This window comes from Passer domesticus, chromosome 6, assembly GCF_036417665.1.
Source record: "Passer domesticus isolate bPasDom1 chromosome 6, bPasDom1.hap1, whole genome shotgun sequence".
Taxonomy (NCBI): domain Eukaryota; kingdom Metazoa; phylum Chordata; class Aves; order Passeriformes; family Passeridae; genus Passer; species Passer domesticus.
This window is the reverse complement of record NC_087479.1, coordinates 72,083,849-72,101,927: the sequence shown is the minus strand read 5'-3', so window position 1 is coordinate 72,101,927 and position 18,079 is coordinate 72,083,849. Positions and strand designations below refer to the sequence as shown.

Genomic DNA, 18,079 nt, shown 5'->3' with positions numbered 1-18,079 from the left:
AGTCCTCATTATATGCCCTGTTTTAAAAGACTTTTATGCTATTTTCCCTCTCTCGGTGTCTTCACACTTGTTCAACAAGGTTCTCTTTCTGAAGATATAAATCACAATATCCCAAAGGATTAAAAATGCTTGCGTATTTGTTCCCTAAGTACTTACAAAAGAACAATAAGAAAAATCCGTATAAATGCTGGATGTAAAATGTAAATAAAAATAAACTTGAGAGTTCTCCCAAAACCCTTATGAAAAAGCCCCAATGTATTCTATAAATCCTGATAATTTGTCTACAGAATACAAAAAGGGACATGTCCTAGAAGAGAAAATTTGTACCACAGTGCTGCACAGAATTCTATGCTTTCAAGCTTTTTGCACTTCAGGGGCAGTATCATTCTCTGCACTGCAGTGCTCTGAGCATGTTCTGCTCACCATGGCAGCTTTCTGCTCTCCCTGGTACAGATCATCCTCCCAGCCAAGGCTGAGTGCAGCCACCACAGCTCGCAGCACCTTCCCGCACAGCAAGAGCCGAGAGATGGCTTCCCCCAGCTGCTGCGTGCTCTAACACTGCCACCTCGCAGCTGCTGAGAGCCTCAATTCCTGGGTTGCGGCGTGTTAGTTTATTGAGTCCAATGTTCTATTAGCTTGTCGTATGTTCAGGTGTTCCCCGAGTTATCACAGTTAGTTTCTCCCCTGCCTTATGCCCTCCTACCCAACTGGCCCTCCAGGAATCCCCTCCCTCCTTCCCAGATTTTTCCCTGTCTGTCAAAACAACGCGGCCCCTTTGCCCTGTCCATCAGCTCAAACCTTGCCCTTTGTTCCAGAAAGTTCCCTGTCCCTCACCCTAAGATCCAATCCCTATCCCAACCCTCTGTCCTCCCCTTGTTCTGATTTGTTGCAGCCCTCAAAACCACACCCTGGGACTCGTTTATTGGTTACTATATGGTGCCTGCGCCCTGTTTTAAGAGTTTTTAAAAACAGATCATCCTCCCAGCCAAGGCTGAGTGCAGCCACCACAGCTCACAGCACCTTCGCAGACAGCAAGAGCCGAGCGAGAGCTCGGCTTGTGTTCCCGTTTGGCAGTTCTGTCCTGTGTAACCTGTCCTTGCCTCTCCTAATAAATTTGCTGGACTTTGCACTGCAGAAGAGCCTCCTCTGCCTCTTTCACTCGGTGCTTGTGGCTCCTCCAGGGTCTCTACTGCCAGGCTGGCTTAGAGGTTCTGGCTCAGGCAAAACCCCAGTCTAGCCACTTCCCTGCTCTCGCCATTGCCCCTGGAGCATCACAGAGCTAGCCAGGGCTCCGGAGGACAGTGGCAGTGAGCCAAGCCCTGGCATGTCCCAGCTCCCAGAGCCACACCTGCCAGGCCACGAGCCCCAGCCTTGGTCCCCACTGCCGGCCTCAGTGGCTCCTGGCCATCCTCACCCTGAGTGCAAAGCCAGCCCCAGGAGCCCCCCAGGGCGCTCTGGATCCAGGCTCAAGCCATCACTGAAAGGGACATGGATGGGGACTGCAGCTGGATCTTCCAGTGCTCACCACCCGTGACTGTGCTCCAGGTGAACCCAAACCTCAGTAGCTGCACCTTGAGCACATTGATCCTTCTTGCCCACCCTGGAACGTGGTATTCCCACATCATACATGAGCCCTTTGCAGGGAGTGACCAGCTCCCAGCTGATCTGCTACCTTGGCATTCTTTTGTGTTTCCCAGCAATGAACTTAATGGATCCACTCATGAGAATCCCAGCACATCATTTGCTTCTCAGAGCTCTTAGGAAAAAACCTCCACTCATCACTAGTTTTTGCACAGAGAAGGAGGTGCTGACAAGCATAAGGCACAGACAGGGCCCTGACATAAGAATTCCTGAGCCATAGGATTCTACACATTGCTGATGCCAGCTGCTTGGTTCATATTTCATAGCCAGTTGTGGATGGGGGTTGCTGCTGACAGGGTAGGAAAATTTGGAGAAATGAAGGTGCAGAAGACAAGCAAAACCAAGAAGCAAGAGGGAAGACACTTAGAAATACAGAGCACAAGAGAAGACCTTGGAGATGGCTCAATAGAAAATGCCAGCAGCAGCGCCCAGAGCCCGGAGCTGCTCACTGCCACCACAGGGGCTCCTCAGTGCCCTGCTGGTTTGTGTCTGATCCCTGCTGGGCTCCCTCTGCCCCTCCAGCAGACACAGCCCTGCCTGCAAAGGGCTCCGTGCTCTGGTGTTCTCAGCTTGCTGCAGGCTACATTCTTAGCAGCGCTGAAAGAGGAGGTGAAACAAAGAGCCCTTTTCTGTGCTGCCTGCAGCTCGGAGTGCCCGGAGCCCGGGCCCGTGAAGAGCTGCTCCTGGCGCTGGCTGTGCTCAGCCCGCTGTGCCGAGCAGCCGCGGCCATGGAGACACAGGCGGGAGCTCTGCCCGAGGCCGGCAGCGGCCAGGCCCGGCTCGCAGCTGCGAGGACGCCGGCAGCCTGTGCCTGAGCCGAGGCCATGCGGGGGGTTTGCGGGCAGGGCTTTTGCGAGCCGGCCGGAATGTGCCGCCTCCCGTGTGGGCCCAGCTGCGGCAGAGGCAGCGGGAGCGCGGCGGGGCCGGCAGCGGCGGGCAGAGGCCGCGGAGAGCAGCAGCCCGGCCGGGCCCGCTGCGGACCGGCACGGAGCTCCCGGGCAGCCCTCGGCCATGTCTGTGCCCGCCGGGCAGGAGCCGCGGCAGGAGCCGGCCATAGCGGCAGCTCGCCGTGCCTTGGCCGCGGCCGCAGCTCTCCCCGCCCGGCCGCAGCAGCAGCCGCTCGCCTCCGAGGCTCCGGCGCTTCCCGAAGAGGACGGGCCCGGCCCCCGGGACGCGCTGGAGCACTGCAGCGAGAGGAGCCGCCGGCGCCGCAAACGGCAGCGTGGATGGCGCGGCCTGAGGAGGAGCAGATGAGGCTCTTGCTGGGCCACGCTGTGGCAGCTCTGCCATCTCACCTTCGCCTTGAGCCTTTTGCTGCTTTTCCCTGAGCCCTGATCCCCGTCCTTGGCCAAGGGCTCCCGGAGCCCTTTCCAGGGCTGCAGGGAAAGCTCCCTCAGTCACAGAATCACAGAATCACTGGGTTGGAAGACACCTTCAAGATCATGGAGTCCAACCCATGCCTTAACACCTCAAGTAAACCATGGCACCCAGTGCCACATCCAGTCTTTTCTGAAACACTTCCAGGGATGGTGACTTCACCAGCTGTCTGGAGGGGTCTGTCCCAGGAAGAACCAAGATAGCACTGGGGCCTTCTACCTCCCCCCCAGTAGTGCTTGGAGCTCTGGAGGTTTGTCTTTCTGCTTAGGGAAAGGCCGTGGAAAAGTATTGGGAAAACTAGTCACTAATAGAGTAGCTTACAGAGCTACAAATATATGTGCAAAGAATACAGAAAACATAGAAAAGAAAAATGGCAAAACCCAAACAGCATGAGCGTGGTCTTGGGCATGATCACATAGATCCAAATGGTCTTCTCAGCCCTATATCTGTTGTATTTCTGAGAACCAAAGGAATCCTGCTGGAGCCTGTGGGGAGATGGGTTTGGGAGGTACAAGTTCATTCATTTTTTTTCTCCTTGGGGCAGCTCCTGTTCCTAACATCAGCCGAGCCTGTCTCCAGCCTGATGCCTCTGATGGTTGCAGCCAAACAATTCATGGCAGGCAGAAGACATGACTTTCTCCAGTGCTATCTGTGAGTGGGAGTCAGAATAAAAACTACAGAACCCACAGCTCCATTGGAAAATTCCCTTCCTTTTCATTCTGTAAATAAGTTCTGTGTCCACTTCTGAATTGTCAGTTATTTGTTAAGGATGGGAAGTTCTCTTTTACAAATTTTTTAATGTGGTTTGCAATTGGATAAGGGTCTCCTTCCTTCACAAACTCCAGCCCAAACTGCCTTTGGAATATGGCCCACTGGGCAGTTTTTGCCAAGCCATGGTATGTCTGGATAAGAAAGCAAGGGCAATGGTATTTGCAGCTAAAAGCTAACAAAGCCTGGGACAGATCCTGTGGAGATCCAGGCCTCCAGCTGTTACTAGAAATCAGCAGAGTTCCAGCCAAATGGTTCTGTGTCACTAAGTGCAATCTCTTTGCCTGGATCAGAGCCTTGGTCAACAGAAAAAGCAGAAAGATCAGCAAGGGTGATCCCAAAGGCCCACAACAGCATTGTTATGTTGTTATTTTGCTCATCTTGTTTAAGTTTGCAACTAAATGTTGAGCTGATGGGGGGGGGGGGGGGGGGGTTGGGGGGGGCGTGGGTAAGAAAAGAAAAGAGGCTTATGACAGGGCCATGACATTCTACAAGAGGAATCACTGGTGTGCCTGGTGTGCATTTCCTGGACCTGTCTCAATTGCATTAAAGAATTGTAGCCCTGATTTAAAACAGACAGGTAGGAAACTACCTTTGAGAGCCAGAGGCTAAAATGGCTTGTGGATTTTTTTTAAGAACGAGGACATAAAAATTACCAACTGCAATAAATAAAGAGTTAAAAAAGAAGTATTTTGGTATATGAATAATTAGAAACACAAAAATGTGGAGATGGGAATGCATGTTTTCATGAAAATAATGAAATTATAGACCAAAAACACAGGGCTGTTGACATTTCTCTCTCCTCCTGTGGCATTCTTGAGTGCTCTAACCACCTCTCCAAAAGACCTAGAAACAAAAGAGAAGCAGTGAAATGAGAAGCTGTTTAGCTCTTGGAGTGAAAGCCAGCCCACACAGGAGATGTCTCCTGCAAATGCCCAGAACCTGCAGGATGCAGGAGGGCTCTGCCAGAAGGCAGATGATGCATTTTCCTCTCAAGTGCATGGGCACTGCGCCTGTTCCTGAAGCACTGGGGTTCACTGCCTCAGCTCCTAAAGGGAGTTTATTCTTTCATCTTGGGTTTCAGTTTCTAAACTGTGTGGTTCCTATCCTAACCACAGATTATTTCCTTCAGCAAACCATGGGAAAGAAATGTTCCTGAGAACTGTAACCTGACAGCTTTGATAAGGGGGTTGCCCTTTCAGGCAAGCAAGATTCTTCTTTTTTCATTAGTGTGTCAGTATGATTGTGAGACATACAGAAATGCTAAAGAAATTAACACAGAGCTGTCCTACACTTGAGAGACAAGGAGATCTTCCAGGTCCTGCTCCTTGATGCAGGCAAGACCTCGGCAGCATGAAGATGTCTCTGACAAAGCCTTCTGAGCACACTCACAAATTCTGAGCAGCACTGAGAGATGGGACAATCTATCCTCAGGGTGTGAAGATGTTTCCAGCTGGCCTGACTTCATGCTGGATAGACATTTCCACCAGAAAAACTCCTGGCCCATGGTTGTGTAGAAGTAACTGCATTTGGACTCACCCGCTGCCAATACGTCCCCTTTCTGTGTATTTAATCACAGGGTTTTCCATGGTCACCATTCTCTCCGAGGGAAACAAAATACAAGATGCTCACTTTTAAGCAGAGATCCGAGCTTCCAGGAGATACAAAAGGCAGCCCCACTGTCAGGGACTCTGAGCCCTTTGTGGTCAGCTGGGTAACAATAGTAACAACCACAATAGCAAAAACAAACCAAAAGAAAACAAACAAACCCCACAAAAATAAGCAAAACAAAACAACAACCCTTCCCCCTCAACCAAAATGACAAAAATAAATCCCCAGCCAAAAAGACAAAACTCCAAAACCAGTCAACTTCTGTGAGGTTTGTTTGCTCTGATGACTATTTGGGAGTCAGGAATCTAAGGAGAATTTAAGAAGCTAAAAATTGTGTTCAGTTTGGCCACTAGCACACAGGACTTGTCCAGATGATTTGCTTGTCCACAGCCTTCATCTGGTTCAAAAACAATCGCTGCTTCAGCCTTTAGCAGAGAGGGAAGCTCAGGCAAAGCCAAGCCAGTCCAAGCTGCCCGCAGAGGCAGCAGGAACACCCAGAGCGCTCCCTCGCTGCCTCAGAGCACAGCACTTCCTCTGGGGAGTCCTGAATGTCCCCAGTGGGACACCAGACTCAGGAGGAGCATTTGGTACAGCTGTGCTGACACCTGCACAGAGTACACTGTCCCTCAGACAAGAAATACGCCACACTAACCCAGTATCTCCAGGTACTTCTCAATCTCCGGTTTCGGAGCAGCCATGCTGATGTCAGACCTGGAGATGAACAAACTGCCCCAGCTCGAATTCCCAGGTTCAACAGAATAGATTCCCCCAGGTAACGCTGCTGCAGCAGCAGGTTTAGTGCCAGAGTCCATGTAGGTGTGCTGAACCTGTAGCACTTCTGGTGGGGACAGTTCCTGTGCTTCACACCAACCTTGGGGCCCTTCATTGCCCGTTGTTTGCTGGAAGTCTTTGCGGTCTGCCAGGTGAGATGTCGACACTTGCACCTCAAGTCAGAGAACAAAGCAATCAGAGACCACAGCTTGTCCCTCTCAGCCAAGAGTCATTGACTGTGAGCAAAGGGAAAGAACAGATATACAAGGGATACAGACAGCTTGTTTCAATCCTCCTCTGGGTCACCATGTTCCCCTGTAAAGAAACAGAGAGAGCAGGAACATGCCAGCAGGAATCAATTTGGATGATTGCTGGCCAAAAGCCAAAGAACAAGTCCCACTGTCCAGGGCAGCACTTGAGATCCAGCAGGAAATGTCCTTCAGAGTGACTGTGATATATACTAGAGCAGGATGGCACTCAGAGGCATGGCCCCACTCCCTGCTGCTCTGCACTGAAAGGCAAGAAGGGCAGAAAGCATCAGTTTGGTGACTGCAGTGGCTGTCCCTCCTTCACTCACTTGCTTTTGTAGAGCCTGAGGGAGGTGATTAACTTTCTCTCTGATGATTTTCATTTCTTCTTCCAGCCTCTTCTCCCTTGCCTTGTTCCTAGCTTCAGATTCCTGCAGCTCTGCCTGCACATCTTCCTTGATGGTTTGTAAACAACAATGGAGAGGAAGTTTCATGAGTGGAGTGGCTGCCACTCTTTCTCTCACCTGGTTTTGTTGATCGCCCCTGTGCTGATGGAGATTCATCTCCTCTTGAATTCTTCTCATGTCTTCCTTGTTCTTTCTCTTCACTGCCATGATGGCACTCTGAGCTTCGGGCAGCTCTGCTTGTGGCTCTGCCTTGATGTTCTGTACACACAAATGCAGAGCAAGTGACTGGGAGCTGCCATCAGGCTCAGCTTTTTCCTCTTGCAGCCTCAAAATCACATCTATTCAGCCACATCTTTCTGCTTCCCTACCCACCTCTGCTTCCACTGCAAACCTGTCCCAGTGCTGATCTCTGCAGATTCCAAGGCTCTGTGCTTTCAGTGCCTGTGGGACTCCTGGCCTCCTCAGTCCCAAGAGCTGTTTTATCCCCCTCTTCCTGCCCTTCCCTCTGTCACCTGGCCAGTCAGGCTTACCTGGCCATTCTGCTATGGCTCTTCCACCTGCTGCCTGAGCTGCTCTTCCTGCTCTCGGGCTGGGAACAGCTCTCCCTGAGCCTGGCATGGCATCTCTGATAAGCAGTCTGCCCCTGCTCTTTCTCTAGAAAGACCTTCACAGAAAGCAAGAGAAAATGGGTTTCAACTTCCCATGTGATATTTGTGAGCCAAGACTCAAAGGCTGATGGGCTCACACATTCCCAAAGCTCTGTGCTGCTGCTCTCCTGGGTCATTCTCTGCCCGTGGGGAGGCACAGATTCCAAAGTGACCCTGGCACTACAATCAGGGGCCATCTGGCACTGAAGCTCCAACAGCCTCTCAGGCAGCTGACAGGGAAGGTGTGGCATTCCTCAAGGCTCTGGTGAGGGCCTCCCTCTGCTCCTGCCATGTCCTCTTTGTCTTTCAGTAGTGACTGACACCCAGCCCTGTCCCACAGCTCCATCCTGGCTCTGCAGGTGGCTTCCTGGCTGAGCTCAGCCCTTGGGAGAGACACTTCTGCAGTTCACGTTCTCCTCGGGCCTGCACCAGCATTCCTGCCTTTCTGACATCTACACTCTTGTTAGAAATCCTGGTCATTCAGGAGATAGGGATGCGTGCAAAGATACTTTGATGTATGTCACAGAGCCTCTACAGCCGCCTCAGTATATGGAAGAGGACCAAGGTGTTTTTTCTCCCTCTTTTGTCAACTGAGAATTCTGACCAGCAGTAACAGAGACTCTCATAAGGCCCCAATTAACGAATGCACTTACACACCCCTGGGGATGCCAGTGAAGGAAACCATGTGTCATGTAATGCATGTATGAGCAGAGTCACCAAACAGCACCTAACCATGGAATTGTTCCACCTCTCTAGGACAGGCAGAAATTTAAAGAATTAAGTGGGGACTTCAGGGCAGAAGAGGCCGGAGAAGGAAAACAGCTTTGAGGGGGAAAAACCCCATATCTGGAGGGGGAAACATCTCTGCCTGCTCAGAACTGGTACACGGAACATGTCTCTAATCCTCTCCTGAAAGGGATGCTTTAGGTGAGGTTTGCACCTCCAACATCCTTGGCCCAGAGATGGGAAGATTCAATTATGTAAAAGTTACATAGATAGATAGATAGATAGAAGATAGATAGACAGACAGACAGACAGACAGGTAGATCTCACTACTATAATCTGTCTTTACTGTCCTCTCTCACATCAAAACTTGGTAGGCAGTGCCCCCACTCAGCAGCAATCCTGAGATTGCTGTTCTGTTGCTTCAATAAACCACACTCTTGGGGAATTTGGAGCTTGTAGGTACTTATGGAAAACGATCTGACCCAGAGCATTGCACTGAGAACTGCACTCTTTCTGCATCTGTGCTTGAGCAAGTTCTTCTCTTGGACTCAACCACACTGACACTGCTGAAGTGGATGAAATCAGAAATGCTGCCCAGCCCCTCCCAGCTCCTCTGATCTCTGAGGACCGGTTGGAATAAAAGGCCGTTGATATCCTGCTCAATTCCCGAACACAAAACAAATTGATTCCCTGGGCTGCAAAAAGCCACAGGCGTTGATAACCTGAAAGTGATCTCAAATGCCATACTGGCTGGCCAAGAAATACACAGTTTCATCTGCACCAAGGTGCTAGCACTGAATGATGTCTTGTCATGCAAAACTATTTCATTCTACAGCAGTGACACCTTAGAAATTAAAATTCTAGCAGAACCAGTACCAGTCCTGTAAAAGGACAGAAAATAATGAGGAAAAGCAGCATGGATGGGAAAAAAAGAAAATGAAGAAACCTCATTCTCCAAGCAAAGACAAAATAGCAGTTAAAAAAAAGGGGGGGAAAAAGTAACTACAAAAAGTGGCTAAAATAGTTCAATGGAGAGAGTAGAAGCTGAAGGTCCCCTCACGAGCCACCCGTTGTCCAGACTAAAGCTCCCTCAGCACCTCGTCACTGGGCTTGTGCTCCACACCCTTGCCCAGCTCCCGTGTCCTTCTCTGCACCCGCTCCAGCCCCTCAGTGACATTCTGCTTCACAGGGCCCACAACTGCACACAGCAGTCACTGCAGCTGTGGCCGCAGCGCTGCCCAGCACAGGTCAACGCTCAGTGCCCTGCTCCTGCTGCCCCTCTGCTGCTGACACAGCCCACCATGCCCTTGGCCTTCTTGGCCACCTGGCCACAGGCTGCCTCACGTTCAGCTGCTCTGGACGGGCAGCACCCCTGGCTCCTTTTGGCCCACACAGCTGGCCAGCCAAAAAGTTGCCCATCTGACTTCAAATACTGTATCCTCCATTTCAACACGTCCCTCCTGTGCAGAGCAACACAAGAGAGCACTCAAGGACTTGCAGCTTCACCCTCACTCCAGGCTCCAAGGCACTTTCCAAAGCTGCAGACTTCACCATGGAACAGAGCCACAGAAATTCGCCACTTCTGCCTTTTGCCTGACAAGAAGGCTTCGCAACTGCGCAGTTCCTTTCCTTGGCCACACGGGACAGAAATGGCCCCCCACAGCTTCAGGGACAGCGCAGTCATCTCCTTGCAGCTTATCAAAAGCCAAAAGACAGCTGGGCCAAAAGAGTCTGTACGAGTGAAGAACTCCTCAGGAATACTGCAGAACACTTCCACAAGCCAAACACACCTTTCCACGATGGAAAAACCAACATAGCCCTGGGATCTCCAGCACTGCCATGTGTGCCCTTGGACAAAGCACTGCAGAAGCCCAGAAATAGAGCTTCACTGAGTCAGGCAGCCAAAGGGTCATCCAGAGCCCCCAGCTCTTCGGTGCCTCAGCATGACAGGTTAAAGGCCAATTTTGAGCTGTCACTGCCCACAGGAAATGACTACATCCTGCAGGACTCCAGCACTTGGCATCCTCGGCCAGCAACAGCAAGTGCTGGCTGCTCAGAAACTTGCACCTCTGCCTTGCACTAAAGACAGCAGCACCCACAACTGGCACTTAGTCTCTTGGAATGATTGGGCTGTGCTGTGAGCACAGCTGGACGCATGTGGTTGTCCTGCTCATTTTGCTCCTTTTTGGCTTCTTGTCCAGGAGCAGAAGGAGCCAGGGGAGAGATGGCTGTTGCTTTTGTCGTCTGTGGCAAGAGAGAAGCATGAGGGACAGGCTGTTACCTATCATTTCTAACCTCATTTCTCCTTGCATCTACAACCACATCTTCTAAGAGAACTCATCAACTGTGTCACAATGGCCCCTTGGTTCCATGACACCCCAAAGCATCATAATGGTCTCCACAGTTCTATGAGACTTGGTGTCACAATGGACCCTCTGTAGATGGGGCCTCACAGTGTCACAATGGTCCCTAGTGTCCATGGAACCATACAGCTTTAGTATGGTCCCCCTGTTCCATGAGGCGAGTGAAATATCACAGTGCTCTCCATGATTCCATGAAGCCCCACGGTGTACCAATGGTCCCTTGGTCTCACTGGTCCCCACAGTGTCACAATGGTCCCTTGGTGTCACAAGGCCTCACGGTGTCACAATGGTCCATGCATTCCATGAGCCCTGTGCTGCTGCATTCCCCCCTCCCCTTCTCAGGCCGCCCTGCCAGCTGAGAAATGCTCCTTGGGCCTCGGCCTTGGCCAACAGCCCCTGGGCTCAGCTCCTCTGTGTAGGAATCCATAAAATCAGAGGGTTTTGGGAAAGCTGCAAAAGGCAAGCCTCAGAGACAGGAGAACTGTGATTAGAGCTAAGCAGTAGCCATAAGATAGGTCAGCAGAAAATTATGTAAGAAGTACAAAAATAAGCACAAGTAGAACAATGGTCTGTGTATTAATGCTGGGCTAAAATAACTCCCTAAGCTCCAGAGAAGTATATCTAGTGAGATATTAGGAAGTTCTAAGCTTAATAATGGAGATCTGTGCCTTGTATTTTAAGGCTTACAAGCAGGTAATGTATTTGAAATAAGCAAGCATTCTTTATGTTATGCTGCAAGCTGAGAAATGCTCCTTGGGCCTTGGCCTTGGCCAACAGCCCCTGGGCTCAGCTCCTCTGCAGCTCAGCACAAACACTGTCTGCTCCAGGCACTGCTGCTGCCCATCCAGCTCCTGGTTGCTGTAGGAGCAGCCCTGGGAACTGGTTTTGTTCCCTCAGTGGCACAGCATCCCTGTTCTCACAGTGCCAAAGAAAGCTGTTGATGCCAAGTGCGGCCAGGATGAACCATTGCTGTGACTGCAGCCCCTCTCTTGGGGCCCTACAAACAGCACTGCAAAAGGAGCCCCTTGGAGCTCTCCTGGGCCAGCGACTCCCTCTGAGTGGGGCCTCTCCCAGCCGGGAACTCTCCCGTTTGCTGCACTCGGGGATCCTGAACAACGAGGGAGCCTGGGCCGATCCCCCCACTCCTCCAGGCTCAACCCTTCACCCGCTGGGGAGATGCCAAAGCATCCACAGGGAGCATTTCCTGCCCTCAGGGGAATTTCTCACAGGTGCCTTGCACGACTCTTTGTGTCTGTGTGCACACAGGAGTGCCTGTGCTGGGGAAATGTGGCAGAAATGCTGCTCTCGGAGGGGTTGGAGTGCCTTGGCTATCTGAGTCAGTCAGGCCTGTAAGTGAGGTTAAGTCATGATGTCTAAGCTAAGTTGTTATAAGAGGTGCTGCTAAGAGTTGTACTTCTGTTAAGTTTAATGTAAGTTATAAGCTGATATAAATATTGTTAATGTTATTCCACTGTTATATTGCAATATCATAGGTTATAAGTAAGGTTAAATAGTGTTAAGTGCTGTTCTTTTGCTAAATTGTGAAGTTTAAGGCAGAAATTAAGGTTAAGGTATAAGTTAAGTCCTGTTAAGTTTGAGCTCTGTTAAGCTTTTGGGTTGTATTCCTTTTGTCCTTGCCGTCACTGTCCTTTTGTCACAGACAGACACACACAGGGACAGTTCACGCTTCAATTCTCGTTTGACTGCCTAGATTTTGTTTGGCCTAGTTGTTGTTCATTTGATTGCTGTGCCTGAAGTGTCCAGTCAGGAGCAGAGTGACTCTTGCCAAGGAACTTTGTGGTGCTGTCCCTTAATATTAAATCTGGTTGCTGCTGATCCCTAGCCAGGGATTTTTCAGAGCTCTCAAGCCCTCGTTCAGAACAGGGTGAAGGAGCCCTGGCCCAGGCTCTGGCCCTGGGGGACACGGGGACGCTGCCGGGGGGTCCCTGTCCCCCTGTCCCACCCCCCAGGGCCCCGGCCCCCCCTCCCCGTGTCAGGCTCTGGGGTCGATCTCGTGGAACATTCTCTGGGGGAGGCTGCGGCGCCGGGGGCGGGAGGACCCGGGGGGACAGGGGACCCCGCTGTGCACGAGCAGCGTTGGACTGCTCTGGGGGAACTGTGAGGGGGCCTGGGGCAGAGTGACCTCCCCAGTGACCTCACACAGCCCCTCTGATGTCACACAGCACCTGTGATGTCACACAGCCTCCTGTTATATCACAGCCCACTCTGGGATGTCACCCTGTGATGTCATACAGCTGCTCTGTGATGTCACAGAAGACTCTGTGGTGTCACAAAGTCACCCTGTGATGTCACTGTCTGTTCTGTGATGTCACAGCCTCCTCTATGATGTTTCACAGCCATCTGGTGATGTCACAACCCACTCTCTGATGTCACAGAGCCACCCTCTATGATGGAAGAGTCTGCTCTATAGCCTCACACCCTACCCTGTCCTGTCACAGCTGTTATAAATTTGAACAAGGCCAAATTTCAGAAGAGAGGTTGAAACAGGCTCTCATTTATTAAAAATAAGTCAAAGAGAACAGAAGACCCAGGATAAGCCCAGGTCTTTCACAACAGCTCAAAATTCCAAAAGCAGTGTGCTTCTCACACGCTGGGTTCTTTCAAAAATACACGAACACCAACACGAACAAACCCGAAAGAACCCCGAAGACCTGAAAACCCCCCTTTTTATAACAGTCCCTGGTCCAGGATTGGTGGGTTTTGGATCCACGCACCGATTGGTGGAATTCGGGTGCTTTGCTTGGTCCTTACTGATGTTCATTTTGGACCAATCATTTCCCCAGGGCGTCGAGTGATTGGTCGGTGCCCTGGTCCAATCACCATCCACCTCCAGCCCCCACCAAGTCCTGGACGCTTCCCTTCCCCCACAACGAGCAACCCCCATTCTTCCCCAACTTTATTAAAACAAAACTCATAACAACTCCCCCTCTAAAACTTTGATCAGGCTTTAGCCCTCATCAACCCGCATCAACTCCCACTCAGTCTTTAGTTTAAACAGTCTTTTTAAATAGTCTCTTAACAGTTCATTTCTGAGCTGTTTTTAACAGTTTCTCCAAACAGTTCATTTTGAACTGTTTTTAAATAGTTTCTTCTTTGATAGTGTACAATTCTCTTAATTTCTGGTATCTTCTGTAAGTCTCTGCCGCAGTTTCATCATTCTCTGCCACTGGGTTGGGTTCCATCCCTTGTCCTTGTAACATTAAAATGTTGTTAGCATCTTTGTCTTTTTCTCCACTTTTGAGGGTGAGTTCGAGGGAGTTGATCACAGTTCTCGTAACGACCCGGATGAGGCATGGGATCATACATGGAAGAAACATGATACTTATTAGGGCACCACCTAAGACAATCAGTACTTTCTTCCACCTATCACCTTTTAATAAGTTATTCCACCAATTTCCCCAATCAGTCTGTATCAATGGGGTCCACCTTTGAACAGGGACGTGGGCTAATTTTCTGATGTTAGTCATGATATTGGTAATTACTTCACTGTGATCATCTATTTCAATACAGCATTCCGAGGAATTAAATTTCCCACATACCTCTCCTTCTTTCGGCTAGAAGGTAGTCTAAAGCTAGCCGGTTTTGGTATATCATGGTTCTCATCTGCCTCGATTGGGCATTGAGGAGGTCTATTGTTAGTGTGGATTGGTTGGAAATAATTTCTAATAAAGCTTGTAACCTGATTATTCTGTTTAGCATGTAAATAGGAGTCCTATATCCCCATGACCCATCTTGAGCCCAAGTAGCTGGGCCGTAGGTGGCAATGATACGTTCTGGTGGCCATTCTTCCTCTCCCCATTGTTGAGTGCCTCCTATGGACAACTCTCGCTTTTTCCGGCTAACTCATCATAGAGAGGTACCCCTAAATGATGCCCTTCTATCCTGGGGAGGAGAAAGAAGGAGGGTCTTATTACGCCCAGGGTACAACTCCCAGCCCATCCTTTTGGCAGGACTACATACGCTCTTTTTCCACACAGCCAATATAAATTTTTTGGAGCTCTCCAAAACTGAAGTTGGCTTTCTAAGTTATAGTTGGTTTTGTTCCAAAATTTGGCAATTTGGGGTGCATCCCAGAATGGATTGGGCTCTCTGGTAGGGCATTCATATAACTTTTCTCTTTCTATATAAGAGCATTGGGATCTTTTGGACCTTGACCAATATAAGTGCGGACGTTTGGGAATCCACCACTGATAGGTTTTATTCATGACTAAATAACTCTTACAATGGATCTCACCCAAATACACGGTGTACTCTGGATGCCTCCTCCAAAGGCACTCTTCACCAATCATTTCGGATCGTAGGTTCCATGCCTCTTCCTCCGGTCGGTTGTCTCGCTCGGATCCTTCTTTGTCTAGAATTCTAAGTACGTCCTGTGGACTCATGGGGATTCCCTCCCATGGCCAAATTTCAGCCATACAAGTATCTCCACAAATCCAGCAGTTAGAGATGTTAAATTCGTGACTTATCTTTTCCGCTAGGTCGAGGAATAGATTTTTCCCTCCCAGAGTTGGGATTTTCGGTCCCTTTTTAATCACCCATTTTATTTCTTTTTCTTTTATCAAATCGGGTTCATAATCCTCATATCCTACTTGTCCTTCAATGGGTTTCTTCTCAGAACAGACCCACTTCTCTTTCATAGGGCATTCCCCCAACAATTTTTGTTTAAAATTTCCTATATTTTCGAATAGCCAATATGTTTTTCCATCCTCCATACAAGTTGTTACTGACAAAAAGTTGATACAATTAGGACTCGGGTTAGTGTGTGTCCTGAGGACGGCAGTCCGAGACTCTCCTGCATACAAAGGGTAGTAACACTTCTCGCATGGTTCTGTCTCTCCCTTGTCGATGATCATAAGTAGGAGGATTCCTAGGAATGGGGGTCCGGTACAAGCCACTCTCCCAATCATGTCTCCCCTCCGTAGAGGATCAGCAACTCTTTGTGGCAAGAGTGTAACTTGATCCGGTCTTGCCCCCCTCTCGCTCTTTTTCTTAACGTGTTACTCTTACCAGTTACTGTTGCAGGAGTTCACTTTCCCTTTTTTTATCAACTTGTTTCTTCTGTTCTTTTTAGGGCCAGATTGCTAGATGTGTGGGAGAATGCTCTATTTCTTTCCTTTGATCTTCTGATCTGAAACAAGAGATACCAGAAATTAATATATTTTACAATTTTACATCTTTCACACTAAACATTAAATTTCATTAAAAACATATTAACAACTTTTCACTTAAACATTTATATAACAATTTTTAGGAATTATAGCTTATGGGTCTCTTGGCGGTGTGTCTGAGGTCTCTTTAGACTTTGTTAAAGTCGGTGGTGGTTCCTTAGGTGCAGAAACCAGCCCTTTTACTCTGGTTATATGTGTCCATCCTCGTTCTTGGGTTCGCACAGCAGTTTCAGTAGTCAATAGTACTTGAAAAGGGCCTTCCCATTTTGGGACTAAGGGTTGTTCTTTCCAGGCTCTGATTAACACCCAGTCACCGGGCTGAAATTTATGAATTTTAAAATCAATAGGAGTGGATTGAGGAAGGTATCCTTTAACTCTTAGTTCTTCTAAGGTGCTGGTGATAGTCTTTATATATTTTCTTACACTCATTTCTCCTTCTTCGTATGTTCCTGCATGTCCTAGGGTTGTTAAAAACGGTAGCCCAAACATCATTTCTTATGGGGATACTCCTACATCTGCTCTCGGTCTTGTCCTTATTCTTAGTAAAGCTAAAGGGAGACATTTCAGCCAATTCATTTTCGTTTCCCCTGTTAATTTGGTAAGTGTATTCTTAAGAGTTTGATTCATTCGTTCTACTCTTCCAGAACTCTGGGGTCTCCAAGGTGTATGAAATCTCCACGTGATGTTTAGGGCTTCTACAAGCTGTTGTATTATTTTAGCTGTGAAATGAGGACCTCTATCTGAATCGATGGTATTTATGATTCCGTACCAGGGTATGATTTGTTCTAATAGGATCTTACTTACAGTTTCTGCAGTTTCTCTGGTGGTCGGATATGCTTCTACCCAATGGGTTAGATGGTCTATTATTACTAATAGGTACTTGTATCTCTGCACTTGAGGCAGTTCTGTGAAATCTATTTGGACGCTTTGGAACGGTCTTTTTGCTAACTCTCTTCCTCCTTGAGGTGGTTTTCTCATCACTTTTCTATTTATTCTCTGACATATCATACAGTCCCTCATTATTATTCTTGCAATTTCCCATACTCCGATACATGCATAGGTCCTCATGAAATGGTCATGTAACGCTTGGGTCCCCCAATGGGTTGATGCATGCAGGTCTTCTAATTTCTTTCTTGTGAGTGCTTTGTTTAGTATTTGCCTCCCATCTGGCATTTCCCATTTTCCTGTTTCTTTTAATATTGCACCATGTTTTTGTAACTCTTCCTGTTCTTTTTCATCAAAGATTGGAACTTCCTCTAGACTCATTATACCTGCCCCCTTCTCCTCCTGCTAATCCATTGCTTCCAAATCCTGCACTCTCCCTTGCTACTGCCACCATCATTTTCGCCTTGGTTCTTGTCTTCCCTTCATCTCTCCTCAAATATACCTTCTGTGCTTCTCTTAACAATTCATTCATTCCCTTGTCTTGCCAATCATCTATCTTTTCTAGTTCCTTCTTATATCAACCCATGCTTTTGTCACAAATTGTATCTTAACCAACACTTGTCCCTCTGGGCTGTCTGGGTCTACACTTGAATATAGCTGGAAATTTCTCTTTAACCTCTCTAACCAGGCACTTGGTGACTCTTCCTTTTGCTGGTGACTGTCAAAAGCTAACCTTGCGTTATTGGTTCTCGGTACTGCCTTCCGTATTGCCGTTATTATTAAGGTCCGGTATTGTCTCATATTTGTTCTTCCTTCCTCTTCATTTGGGTCACAGTCAGGGGCGTTAAGAGGCATTTTATCTTCCCCTCTAGGACCACCTCGATTTTCCCTCTCCCAGATTCTCATACCTGCTGCCCTGATCATTTGTATTTCCTCGGAAGAAAATAATATAACCAGGATTGAGTTTAGCTCCTCCCACACGTAAATGTTAGGTCCCAAAAACTGATCTAATTGCTGGGAAATACCTAGTGGGTCTTCCAAAAGGGGTTTAATATCTGTCTTAAAATTTCTAATCTTGGAGGCGGTTAAGGGTGCATTCACAAAGCCTATACCTCCTCTGGCTCCACCCATAGGTACTTCCCTTGAAGGAAATAATTTTTCAGCTTTTTTTAGATTTTCTTGTATTTTCTTGGCCTGGAACCTAGTATTGTATGGGTGACTCTCAACATATTTGTCTTTCTCGTTTATTTTATGTTCTTCCTTATTTCTACAGCAGCAAGCTCTTTCGGTTGTTGGATGTTCTTTCCCTGTTTGACTTTTGGGGTTTTGGGGTACATGGGGTATATAAAAAGGAGTACCAAAAATGGGAGAAGACACGTTTTGAGGGATTGGCTGGAATATAGAAGAAAAATAAAAAGGAGGATTTTGGAAGGTTTTAGGAACTAC

General features: G+C 48.5%; 1 long non-coding RNA gene across 1 annotated transcript; it reads right to left on the bottom strand.

The window, feature by feature from the left end:
- Positions 1-6,296: 6,296 nt before the first annotated feature.
- Positions 6,297-10,535, bottom strand: LOC135302259 (uncharacterized). Its single transcript, XR_010363961.1, has 3 exons — positions 10,492-10,535; positions 7,354-7,487; positions 6,297-7,081 (listed from the first exon to the last, which is right to left on the bottom strand). It is a non-coding gene; the product is annotated as an uncharacterized LOC135302259 (long non-coding RNA).
- Between the last annotated feature and the right edge of the window lie 7,544 nt (positions 10,536-18,079).